The sequence below is a fragment of the Lycorma delicatula genome, chromosome 2, assembly GCF_047948215.1.
Source record: "Lycorma delicatula isolate Av1 chromosome 2, ASM4794821v1, whole genome shotgun sequence".
In the NCBI taxonomy this organism is placed as follows: Eukaryota; Metazoa; Arthropoda; class Insecta; order Hemiptera; family Fulgoridae; genus Lycorma; species Lycorma delicatula.
The window spans coordinates 121,724,309-121,737,509 of record NC_134456.1 but is presented as its reverse complement, the minus strand read 5'-3'; the positions used below and the strand labels follow the sequence as shown (position 1 = coordinate 121,737,509).

Genomic DNA, 13,201 nt, shown 5'->3' with positions numbered 1-13,201 from the left:
AATGATTCAATCTTTGAAAATAATTAATCGGCTAAAAAAAAAAATATTAACGGTTCGTAATTTTCTTTGTTTCAAAAATTAATTCAATTCCAGAAAAAAATGTTGTATAATTTGAAAATAGCAAAACAAAACGTAAATTTCGTACACAAAATTGAAATATAATTAATAATTAATATTTATTCAGTAAGTTAACATTTCCCAAGCTAATTAATACACAATTAGAGGCAGTACCGGAAGTTATGATACCTTAGAGTGAAGGTGACATTAGAAATGATTTCATCACTTTGAATTTTCAAAATATCAAGGAACCGTTTTATTAAAGGTAAAAATACATACGATTAATATTATGTGACATTTTAACCGTTAGGAATATATGATAAATGTATAAATAGACAATTAGTAAAAATGTATAATTAGTAAATGTATAATTAGATAAATGATAATTAATTCGCATATTAAGGTGTTTAACATTCACTTTAAATTGTCACATCGACCCGTACTGCCCCTGATATTGATATTTGATCAACACTGATCTTTTTATTGAAATCAGAAATTGATTATTGTTCTTTATAGAATTTTTTCCCCGTAACGGACAAAGTTGAACTTACTGTTGAGATCGCAGTGCATTTACGTAGAACAATAAATGATAATGGTAAGCGTAAAATATTGAAGTTTCGTTCAAATTCGTTCTTAGAAGTACGATATTGGGCCGGCAAGATTTTTTGCATTTTCGATTTTTAATGTTTTCAATTTAAGTTATAACAATTATTATGACGCCTTTTATACATAACTGTACGTTTTTAATTAGGACAATATCTTTTTGAAGTGCTATAATTAAATAAATTGTTGAATTTGGATTTTCGATGTTTTCAATCGACAACAAACTCTCATCGAAACCTTAACAATTTTATTGTTTTGGGAGTTTTGATATCATCTGTATTTTGTTTTTTGTGCATTCGTTAAATTGAAACTGTTTTTATTTTTATGTTTATAATAATTCCGGTATCTGTTGTGCGTTTGCTAATAACTTTTCGTCGATTGTATTCAGTTACCTAATAAAAAAGCAAATTTGTTCTAAAACTAAAACGTAAACGTTTTTGGAATTTCGTGGCCAACTTTTTTTTGCTATAAATGAATCATTAGCTTTAATCCAATTTTGATCGTGCTAGTATGATCGTCCTTCTTCATTGACTGCCCGTGATGAAATATTGCACTTAACTTTATATTTTTTCCCGAATAGTTTGTAAGCATCATTAGACGCTATCTTATTCCTTTAGTTTCAGTTATTTTGCGTAAACATACTCCGTCATTTTCGAATAATTTTGTTTGAGTGATCAACAGTTTTCCTAAAGAATGAATTTCCATTCTATGTATTAAATCTGTTTCCATATTCAGCACATCTACCTTCGACAAGATTTTTTTCACTAAAATTATGAATTAAATCTTGGAGACTTAAACTGTTATTTTTCTTTAAACTATTCCTTTTAATATCTGTAAAAAAAAGTAATATGAAAAATAACACGGTCACAGCTGATATATCGATTTGGGTAATAATATTATACTGTATATTAATTGTAATTGTTATTATTGTATTGTATATTGAAATATTTATAGGAAAAAACACCTGTGCCTGAAAATCAAACCCACGGTGTTTTATTTGTGGATGGGGGAGTATGTTACCGTAAACTCCTGACGCACTGCATTCCATAAGCCACGTGTGCTTCTTATCACTTAATATTTAGAAATCTACCGATGCAGCTGCATCCAAAGTGTACAGAATAATTATTCAGTTCTGAATAGACTCTCATCGAGTAAAGTTCTGTTGCAGTACTCGTTCGATGCGCTTCATCGTCTGTTTAACTTATCATTAACATATACGCAAAATTATGTGGAAAGTTAATTATTTTAGTTGAAGTATACCGATTGTAATAATGTTAATTATAAAAATAAAGTTCACGTTTAATTTATTAATAATTATTAATCTTTAATTGTAAAGTGTTTTACGATAAATTCGAATTCAATAAGTTATTAATGAAATAAAATTTTATGTACTTTTCAATTTTTAAAAATGCGTATATGTAATTTAATAGTCGAACAAGGAAGTCATGTAGTGACCGCATCGGTTTTTTCTTTAATGGTTTACATCACAAGAACAATTTACCCGACTTTGATAAATAAACTAGTAAATAAATATAATCTTCACCTTTAAATTTCAGCATGTAAAATAACGCAGCTTTTCGTTAGGAAATTATTTATTCAACGACTAAAACTATACCGTAAAAACATTGACGCTATAAAATACTACCGCAATTACGTTTAAAGTTCAAGCTTCCACGATAATGGAGATACCTGGATAAATTTCTAATTAAAATCATTCTTTCGGTTTAATTAAAATATTGGTAAAAGAATTGTTCAGATCACGTCAGTGGTTGTCGAGTTAAATGGATCACCTGCACACGCGCGCGCGCACACACACACATACATATATACACATGGTTTATTACCCGTTTAATAAACTTATTGTACATCAAACATAAAAACAGGTTTTTTATCCTAATTTATTTGTTTTCACCACAGATATCTAAAAAAAAACTGCAAATACGGTTCTAGGACATATTTTATTCCATTTTTTAGGTTAAAAATCATAACAAATCTGTAATTCTACTCCTTAATTAACGTCCTAAAAATTTCAGTACGACCTCATTTCACCGGGTAGCTGAAATCCGAGCAAGCTTTTACTAGTCGTAACTCGAAAACGAAGCATTTTAAGTCATGTTTGTATGAACTTTATCCATTATTTTCACGACTTGAATATGTTATGAAAGTTACGGAAGAAGAACTTCGTGATACACCTGTGTATATATATATATATATATATATATATGTTTAAATGTTTTCAGCTCCAAATACCAGTTCATTTTCTTCATAATAATAATCAATTTTAATTACTAATATAGTGTCCCAAAAGTCGCTTGACGGTGAAATAAAATATTAATATTTTATGTCATATGACGAATGTCGTTTAAAAAATGTCATATTTGTTAGGTTGGTGACACACTACTTATATTGTTTTCATTTTCCCATGCGATTAAGTAGTTCACTGTTCATGTTTACCAGTGTTGATCTGTAAATTAACCACGAACTATAAACTAACTTACGTTTTTCTCCTAAAATGGTGGAAGACCATAGCGATGAAGTCGTTCAGCAATTAGGAGAAAAATTTCCTCAAACTCCAGCCATATCCAGAAAATGAAGCAGTGTTAAACGGAAACAAGCATTTGTACAAAAGATTGATACAAATGTAAAAAAACGCTGTAAAAATGTGTTGAAGTACGAGTACATGGGGAGCATTTTGAGCAATTCTTGTATGGTTTTTAAAAAATGTATAAAAGATTTTATTATCTATAAAAAATTGTCGATTTAAAAGCACAAGTATTGATTCAGCTTTTAAAATACTGTAATTCTCGGTCAAGCGACTTTAGGGACAGTATATATTTTTTCTTAATCAGGGTAAGAAACGGAAATACGTACAAGTAATATTTTATTTTTAAAAATCATCCCCTGTTCTTAGTTAAGAAATGGTCCAAAATTGAAAAAAAAATATTTTACAGAAAAAAACAGAGAAAAGATTAAAGAAATGATTGTTTTTTTTTTTTTTTTTTTTTAATAATTCAAATGGTGGTAAAGATGTCTTTCAAGGAAAAAGAAGCCTTGAAGAAATGTTATTGCATTTATTAGAAAGAATACGACCGGTTTAAATACATTAGCAAAGAAAGATATAAAGCAACTAACAAACAATACCGTTAAAAAAAGAAGTGAAACCAATTACTTTTCTCACAAAAGTGAGAAAAGAAAAAACCGTAAGAGAACCAATAAAGACATAAATCATTTAACATTGTGTCATCTCTATAGACAAAATAACGACAGCTGTCCAGTATATTACTAATAACAAGTCAAGGTTGATGTTTTGTATCTCATGTAACAAGTGTTCATACGTTTTAATATATATATATATATATATATATATTTGTGCAGAGAGAGAGACAGATGTTAGTGAGTAAGCAGACTGTGATTTAACGATTTATTATAAATAACTAACAAATCTGTTCACTTCTTTTATTCCTCTTTTGTTTTTTTGTCTATGCGATCTAAGTGTGCGTCCATTACGTTTGAATACATACATACACACACACACACACACACACTCGCGCGCATAGTAAAGCAAATAAAATGTTTACACTGCATGGAAAGAAGTATCTCTTTAATTTTAATTAAATATTTTTTCTTTTATTAAAATAGGAATGCAAGTTAATTTAATTTGAATTAGAATTTTTATTTTTAAATATAACCTTTACTTAAAATAAATTTAATTAACTTTTTTTAAATTATTTTCTATAACATATCAATTACTTAGCTTTGAAATTAGTGCATTCAACGCTGGTTTACAAAGTGGTCACGTACAAGACTTTTTGTTATATAGTTTTTCTATACATTATCACTTCTTATATAATAGCGTTTGTTTTGACTATTATCCGTTTTAATAAAACTTTATTTTTTCTAGCACAAGTAGCAGTGTAATTATAAAATGAATTTTAGACTATATATCATAGTTTTGTAATTGCTCATGAACTCTCTTTAATATATATACATAACTTTTGTACGAACAAATATAACAAAACAATTTCAATAAAAAAAAAACCTTTTTTCAAGCATACTAGGGAATATAGAATGAGAAATGAAACGGTTCCCTGTATTCACAAAACACGTTTTATATATTGATATACCGATTCAAAGAGTTTAATTAATAACGTTCGCCAAATGGTTTGTTTAATTAATAAACATCATTACTTTCAGACTCCGGACGGTGGACGGGGGATTGGGACAGGCCACCACTTGGTCGCTGGACGAACTAATGTATTGTTATTAAAAAATTGTGATTGGTTTAAGCCGATAATTAGTAAATTAAAATTTTTAGTTTAACCTTTTATTTATATTATTTGTATATCCTGTCTGTATATAGGGTTTTTTCATTTTCAACGCAAAAAGTAAAATTTCTATAAAATAAAAAATACGTCTAATATCAACCAATCGTGTTCTATTTCGAAGCTTACAATGTTACATTATGTCCAAAAATCAATATCAATCGTATGGCCTCCACGGCTTTGCATGACATAACCAAAGTCTATATCAAAATTTTGCATAATTCGTTCACTAAATCAGATTGAATTCCATAAATAATAAAACGAATATTTGCTTTGAAATCATCAAATGTTAGTGGTTTTTGCTATAGACTTGCTACAAAACAACCCCCACAAAAATAACTCTAAAGTAGTCAAATGAATGCTTCATATATAAAAGTAATCTGACCGAATTTGGTCAAAATCGGTCCAGTAGTTTTGGAGATATAAAGTAATTTAGGGGCCGACCCCAAACACATCCGAAAAATTTACATCCAGCTTTTTGGTTTATTCGGTTCCTTAGGTATCAAAACGTCAAGATCCAGTGAAAACCGCGTATTCCCAAATCGGACCGATTACAATACTTTCTCTTCTATACCTATAGCGCTATCTAAACGGGAAAGTAAAAATGGAGATGTATATGATTTGTTAGATTTCTTTGAAAAAACAATATCATAGATTTTCCTGACGGTGTGGTAGCATCTCTGCCTTTCACCTACAGGTTCCGGGTTTTAATTAAGCGCTAAGTTTTTTTAACACAGTGTTTGTCAGTCAGATCTTGTGATAACGGCCTTAAAAGCGGTGTAAACGCTTCCTGCTGGCGCGTTAAAATATAGACTTTTTTGAAATATAAATTTTCCTTTGTTATTTATTAATTAGCTTTTATCTCGATTAATTTTGAATTATTACTCTTCCATTTTATATGAGAATAAAGTTAACGCGTCAAATTAAAACAGATAAACACGCAGGGTCAGCTCTAGCGTTTTTGCCGCCGTAGGCAAACCCCAAAAATTCCGCCCCCAAGCTTAAAAAAAATTAAAAATTAAAAAAACAGACTTATAAAAAAAACCATGTTAGCCAGAAAAATGGCATATAACTGAATTAAGACAATAATACTAATACGATTAACGGAAAATTGTTTTATCGAGAAAAAAAATTACTTTTTTAACGAGTTAACAACTAAAACTAGTACCTACTATTTTCAGAGATAATTTAAATATACTTTTTAAAAAATAAACAAAACTACTAATAAATAGTAAATAACATTATTGTCTAGATAAAAGGAATCGAAATATATTTTTATGAGTTGTGTTTATTTTTTTACTAAAAAATAAATTTTGCCGCCGTAGGCAGTCGCCTACCTTGCCTAACGTGAAAAAATAAAATTTTACCGTTTATCGAAAAACAAACAGAATTTTTCCAAACATAGTTTACAGAAATATACGAAGAAAAAAACAACTTTTTTCAGAACTTTGATACGTTTGCTAACGTAGTGGTATTACAAATATTGCAATTGAAAATAACTCATTGTTTGAAAATCTACTTAGATATACGCTGTCACTAATTTGAGTATAAATTAAATTGTAGTCTCTGTTCTACATTTCACTGTATCACCGACTTGGACGTGCATAAATCAACAAACAAAAACACAAAACAGAATAAACCTTTGTAACCATTCTCGTGGAAACTGAATTCTTACATAAAGTTACCGACCCGCCGTGCAAATCCTAACTTTAAACTTTAAATATGAAAAAGTTTGTACGATCCACTTCTCAATAAGAAATAACATTGCTAATTGCATAAATATTATTCCCATTAATAGTAACATTTCTGTAGTACATTATGTAAAATGTTTGGACCGTCTAATTAAGTAGCAAATTTTCATGAGACGACTAAACCGATTTCATTACAGCGAGTCAAATCACACTGTGTTTCTTTCAAGCGTTTTAATGAAATGCTAACCTTGCATCATCGTTATCATTTATTACGTTTATGAATGAATACCCTATCTAAAATAAAATACTATGTTTTGTGATTATTTGAAAAAGTAAAAAAAAAAATACTAAAATGTACAATTTTATTTTATTTATTGTAAATATATTATTTACGCTATATTTTTAAAAAAAATTCAGATTAAGTTTAAAACGATATGTTTAATGATAAATTAATAAAATATTTTTTTTATAGTAGCAAATGTTTTAATAAATAAAAAAGTTGTTCAATAGCCGATGATAAATACAATTGGTAAAATTGTATCGATATACGCTGAAAGAGGACTATTTTGTAAAGAGGAATTTTAGAGGTAATAATTTTTTCGTTTAATTTTTTTTTTGTAGCTGGACACGTCAGATAAAAAATGTCAGTCGGTGACTAATGCGACGATGTTGGGAGGGTGAGAGAGGGGTTACAAACGCAGGCTTCCTTCGCTCTGATTGGCTACCGTAGGCCAGTACTACATCACGCGATACAATTTAAATACAACCGTGTAACGGTCAATATTGCTATGCGGGAAACATTGTTAGTAGTCCTATTTCTTATGTAGACATTCGGTATAATTAAATTAAATTAAGATTAGTCTATTATTTTATACTAATAACATTTTATAAAAATTATAATTAATCTCCTTTAATTTTAATAAACATATTAAAAATATTACGATAGTTTATCCGTTTTGTAAAGTAAAATTTTAATATTAAATAATAACAGATAAATTTTTCCGGTTTTATTTACAATACGACCTCGTAATATCCTACACGTATATTTTAAGGAATATGAGGCTGATGAAATTAATGAGATATTTAAAAATTAAGCCAAATTCTTAAACTATATCTTACTACATTAAACTATATCGACTGGTCGGCCAGTTTTTAATACGATAGAATGTTATAAACTAATTTATAAAATGAAATAAAGCATTAAAGGATAAAAAAAGTAATCGGTAAAACTTGTAATTAACTCGATTAAATTTAAGGTTCTAATACATAGAAGTAAGACGGCTAGATAAATACAACATTGCGTTAGACGCTATAAAAAACCTACATTCCTACATTTATGTAATCCTTTTATGTTTATAACTACAAAAAATATAATGTTATTTAATACTTCAACAAGCATCGAGACAACTAGACAAATAGTGTGCCGACTGACCTCGTTAGGTGGGATCTTTCGTCCGGAAGGTCAGGGTTCGAATCTCAGGCGCGGTTGGAATTTTTAATTTAATTTAATATAATGTATATTATAGAATCGTTGAATTATTTATCAAAATATGAGTTTATATTGTAGCGTGTAAAGCATGTGTTTATTGAAGGCTGTTCTAACGCTCTACGATTAGTCTGTCGGCGAGAAACCGGCGACAGAAGGGCGGTGTTGTCTCCATAATAAAGCGGCTACCAACGGTTAATAATCGTCGCATATTATGTTTGTTAATTCTTCTTATATATATTAATATCTAATACGTTTTTTTATTTGAATCGACAATATACCGACATCCAGTTCATTTACTTTTATTTTTAAATTTTAATAAAACGTATAAAAAAGCCAATTCTGACCGGAATTCGAACCCGGTAGTACCTAGTACTACATTTTAACTACAGTAAAAATTTTTTTTTTTTTTTTTTTACTGTTTACGCTCGTAAATACAAGTAATAACATTATAATTTATCACTCTGCTAACATTTAAATATTTTAAAATGTGAGATTTAATATTTCACTAGCGAATAAAATGAAATACAAAATACTGTAAAAATTTAGTAAGAAAACGTATACTTATTTAGAGAACACAATTATAAAAGTAAGAGTCGCTCTTGGAAAGTAAATGTAACATCACAGTCAGTATCATCACCCCTTGTCTTAAACAGTAGTCTACCTCAGACAGCGCGAGAATTCTCTCGCTCATGCTCTCACTCTCTCTTTGGTGCGTGTGGGTGCCCGCAAATTTTGAGGGGTCGAAAGATCATTTAATTCCTTACTAAAAATGCACTGCAGCAATAATTTCGTTATCGGACCTTCAGCATATTTATACCGATCATAGTTCTGTTAAATATTATAAGGAATAAATATAGCCAAATCAAACTTAATTTTAATCTGACATATTTTTTATGAACCGTGTACCGATTGTTTGAAATTATTTCATAGAATAAAAAAAATTATATTTCTCACTGCGACAGGAGAGCAATCCCATCTAGATATTTCTAAACGTTCAAGTTCATCGACGCATTGAATTTATAAACTTTATTCAAACTTTTAGTTAAGAAAATATCTTCCCGTAAATGATGTTTTTAAAAACAATAAAAAATATAAACTATAGATTTTATATTTTAATTTATGTAATTATATATACATATACCTACACAAAATGATATAGGAAGAAAGTGAAAAAACTTGGGAACCGATTCCAGAGCTTGAAATTAAGAAGTTCTACAAACTTATGTCCGAAAACAATTTGTTATAGAGTTACGGCTGGCGAATTCGCTAAGGAGAATTAGGAAGAAGCAGTTTCACGTAACTACCCTTTTGAAAACGGAAATGAAGTTCAGTCGTACAAATGACAACTTTACTTCTTTCACCGCAGGGAAGGGTGTATATACCTGTACAACAATTCCAGCCGCGGAGTAATTCGTTGGTTGTGTATACATTAAATAACTGCCGGGTAACCAAGTATCTTACTTGAAATTTACATTGAATTAATCATTCATTATATTGTTGCAATAGTTTCATACTTTTAATTAAGTTCACATTTTTAATTGTATATTAAATATGCTGCCTAGCTAGAACAGACGTAGAACTTACTAATGTTATTTCTTCAACATTTTAAAGGAAATTAAAGATTCATACATTAATAATTTTAACAATAATTAAGTTCGTTCATTAACAATTAAGAAAAAAATGACAGATGTTTACATTTAAACAAGCGGACAAATGAATCGTACTTTATTTATGACACATTTATGACTAATCATGTCTCTGATAAATATAACAATAAAAAATAATACAATTTATTATTTTTTAATTTCTGAAATTAAAAAAATGATAATAATAAAAAAATTATAAAAGACAATTTTATAAGATGCCAAAAAAATCATATACACCGGGCCCCATAAAATATTATTGGAGGAGACAATCATTAATTTTTAAAGTTTAATTCACTTTTAATAAAATGCCTACAAAGATTTTATGACTTCCAAATTACTTTCCTGTAATCTTTATTTTTATGAAGGAACAGCCTGAGAGTGTAAATGCAGAAAAACGATTTTGTGAGCGGAACAGTCGAGGAATCGATAATTATTTAAATTAACGGGTTGGCCAATTAGCTTTATTTTTGTTACGAGTTAATAATTAATAAATGAATAAAATACAATGAAAAAATTTCAGCCTATAACTAGCCCAAATATAAAACAGAATAATAGCATTTCCTGAATGATGCTGAGGAAACACGTACGACGGAGAGAGTAGTAGCGTCAATGGAAAGTTCTGGGTTTATTCCCAGCAAGATTTGGTATTTCTCATATCCTACAAATCTCGAATGAAGGAGAATGAAGGAGTGATAAGTTAAATGTTAGCACATTACGCCATTATTTACCATCGGCTGTGAAATTACATAACTAATAACTTCGTTATAAATACAAACTTGTTTAAATCTGAGTCTTGGTTAAACAAGCGATTTTTTTTCCGGCATTTTAATAATTATTTTTCTCTCAGATTTCTCACCGCGTTTAAGTCACATAATGTTTGAGGTATGGAGATCCGAATATTAGACAATTTAATAAACATTAATCTCAGATTATGTTTAATTTGAATTATAATTAATTTCTGAATTTTGTTGCAAGAAGATCTCTCTGATAATTCGAGTACTTAAATCAAGCAATGATTTATGTAAATTTTACGGATAAATAAAATATGTAGGTCCGGTTAATCAGGAGATCGGATATATAAGATCAGTGATCATTTTACTAACTGTATTATACAAATTAAAAAATTACCATAAACAAAAACGTTATTTAAGATTTATCAAAGTTCTCTTAGATTTGTCATCGCTTTTAAGTCGCAAAATGTTTGAGATATGTCGACGTTTTAATAAACATTAATCTCAGATTATATTTAATTTGAATCACAAATTATTTCTGAATTTTGTTACAAGAAAATCTCTCTGATAATTCGAGTACTTAAATCAAGCAATGATTTATGTAAATTTTACGGATAAATAAAATATGTAGGTCCGGTTAATCAACAGATCGGATATATAAGATCAGTGATCATTTTACTAACTGTATTATACAAATTAAAAAATTAACATAAACAAAAAAGTTATTAAGTATGATTTTTTTAAACTTTTTAACACTACTACATAAACGACAAAATCATTAATAGTACAACCATATTGTTGAATGAGAATTTAAGACTGACTTTTTTTTTTCATCTTCCTTACTGGTTGCAAGATTTATTATGTAAAGGTATTGAATAAGTCAAACGCAACGGAGTAAAATAAGAGATGCCGATTTTGGCGGGTGAAGAGTCAACGGGGAAGAAAAAAATCAGTATAAATGGCAACATAGCATTTGTCAATCACAAAATGTTAGAATTGTTTCATATACAAGCTCCCTCCCTATTAAGAATAGTATTCTGTGTATAGTAACCGAAGCGCGCGCGCACAATTTTAATTATATATAAATACTGAAATATACTGTTCTATATAAATATAATTTTTTTTTCTCACTCAAAATTTGTTATAGCAAAACCTTTGTAATTACAAAAATTAAATCAGATAAAATTTTCAAATTTTTGAGAGAGAGCACTATTTAAAAAATACACTATTCAAAAAATATCACTATTTACAAATATTCACTATTTCCTTCGCTATTTAAAAATATTTTCTTGAGTGACAGAACAATGATAAGTTCGTCAAACTACCTATCCTCTTAAATCTATTCATTTATGAATATTTAACGACACGAATGAGATCGGTGAACAAACGGTAAGCTACTTGGGAATCGAACTAAGGAGCTCCAGTAAATCAGAGTATATTTTTGATAACGATACCGATGCAAATTTTTTCTTGCGTAGCACGTTTCATTCTAGTTACCCGACTTAAAACTTGTTAATATATCTAAAATGAAATATTAAATTCGATACTTAAAAACTCTCTTTTTCCTCGTGAAATACATTTTGCTTATATGAGACAGTTAATTTGATACACAATATATTTTACTTTCCTTCTTAATTAATGGTCGAATAACCTAATATATAACGTGATTCGTTTTATTTATTTTTTCGACACAGTTTCACTGCTATTTAGATACATTATTAAGATAAATAATTATTAATTTATTTCGTAAAAATAAACAAGTGTAAACTGGATTCTAACATTTTTAATTAATAAATATTTTTAAAATGGAATATTGAGTAGATACTAATTTAGTAAATACAATGACAGTAATTGTGTGTAAATAACGAACAGAATAAAGACGGTTTATCGGGTGTTACATCGCACTCAATAATCTCAAAGGGGAGGTTTAATAAAATATTTTGTGTATGTGTTTATGTGAAATTTTATTTAAGGTGTATTTACATTATACTGAAGTGCTTTCTTGTTCAGTAATTCTAATCTTTATACGAAAGAATTTTTGTTAAAAATATTGCTTAATTTACTCGTATTTTATTTGAATAATATAAACAAAGAATAAAATAACTGCAAATAATTGTTTAAAAAATTCTAATATTAGAAAAGCAAATAAAACTTACCTTAATCAGTAATAAGGAATATACCAATAGAGATGTACAATGGATGCGTTGATTAGGTTACGTTAAAGAACACTGTTGGCTAGAGGCTTTAAAGGTACGGTGAATTGAGTAATTATATCCGACAGTTTCCCGCCAATAATGCAAGACTAAACAACTGCCTGTATTTCTTTAGTTTACCATCATGACGTTTGTCTTCCTTCCCCCCCCCTACTCTAACGACCATCGCCCGTAAGACACAACAACCACACTTTTAAACAACAAAATTATTCCATCTAAAATTTAGTTCGCAAACTGCTTCTTTCACCATCAATTTTTTTAACTAGACCATCCATTATGCGTTGTCTAATACTAAATTACTGTTGTTATTTTTAAAATTTATTATCAATCTTGCGGAACTTATATTAATGAGAATAAATTTTCACTTACACTATAAATGTACGTATTACTCTAACAGCCAACCAGACACAAAGGGGTTATAATGAGATTTTCACTTATTATTTAATTAC

At 28.6% G+C, this 13,201-nt stretch overlaps 1 long non-coding RNA gene across 1 annotated transcript in view; it reads right to left on the bottom strand.

Annotated features, from left to right (window-relative positions):
* LOC142320243 (uncharacterized) overlaps window positions 1-12,818 on the bottom strand; it is a 28,724-nt gene extending 15,906 nt beyond the window's left edge. The window contains exon 1 of the long non-coding RNA XR_012755325.1: window positions 12,696-12,818. This is a non-coding gene — a long non-coding RNA (uncharacterized LOC142320243). The remainder of the gene's footprint in view (window positions 1-12,695) is intronic.
* Between the last annotated feature and the right edge of the window lie 383 nt (window positions 12,819-13,201).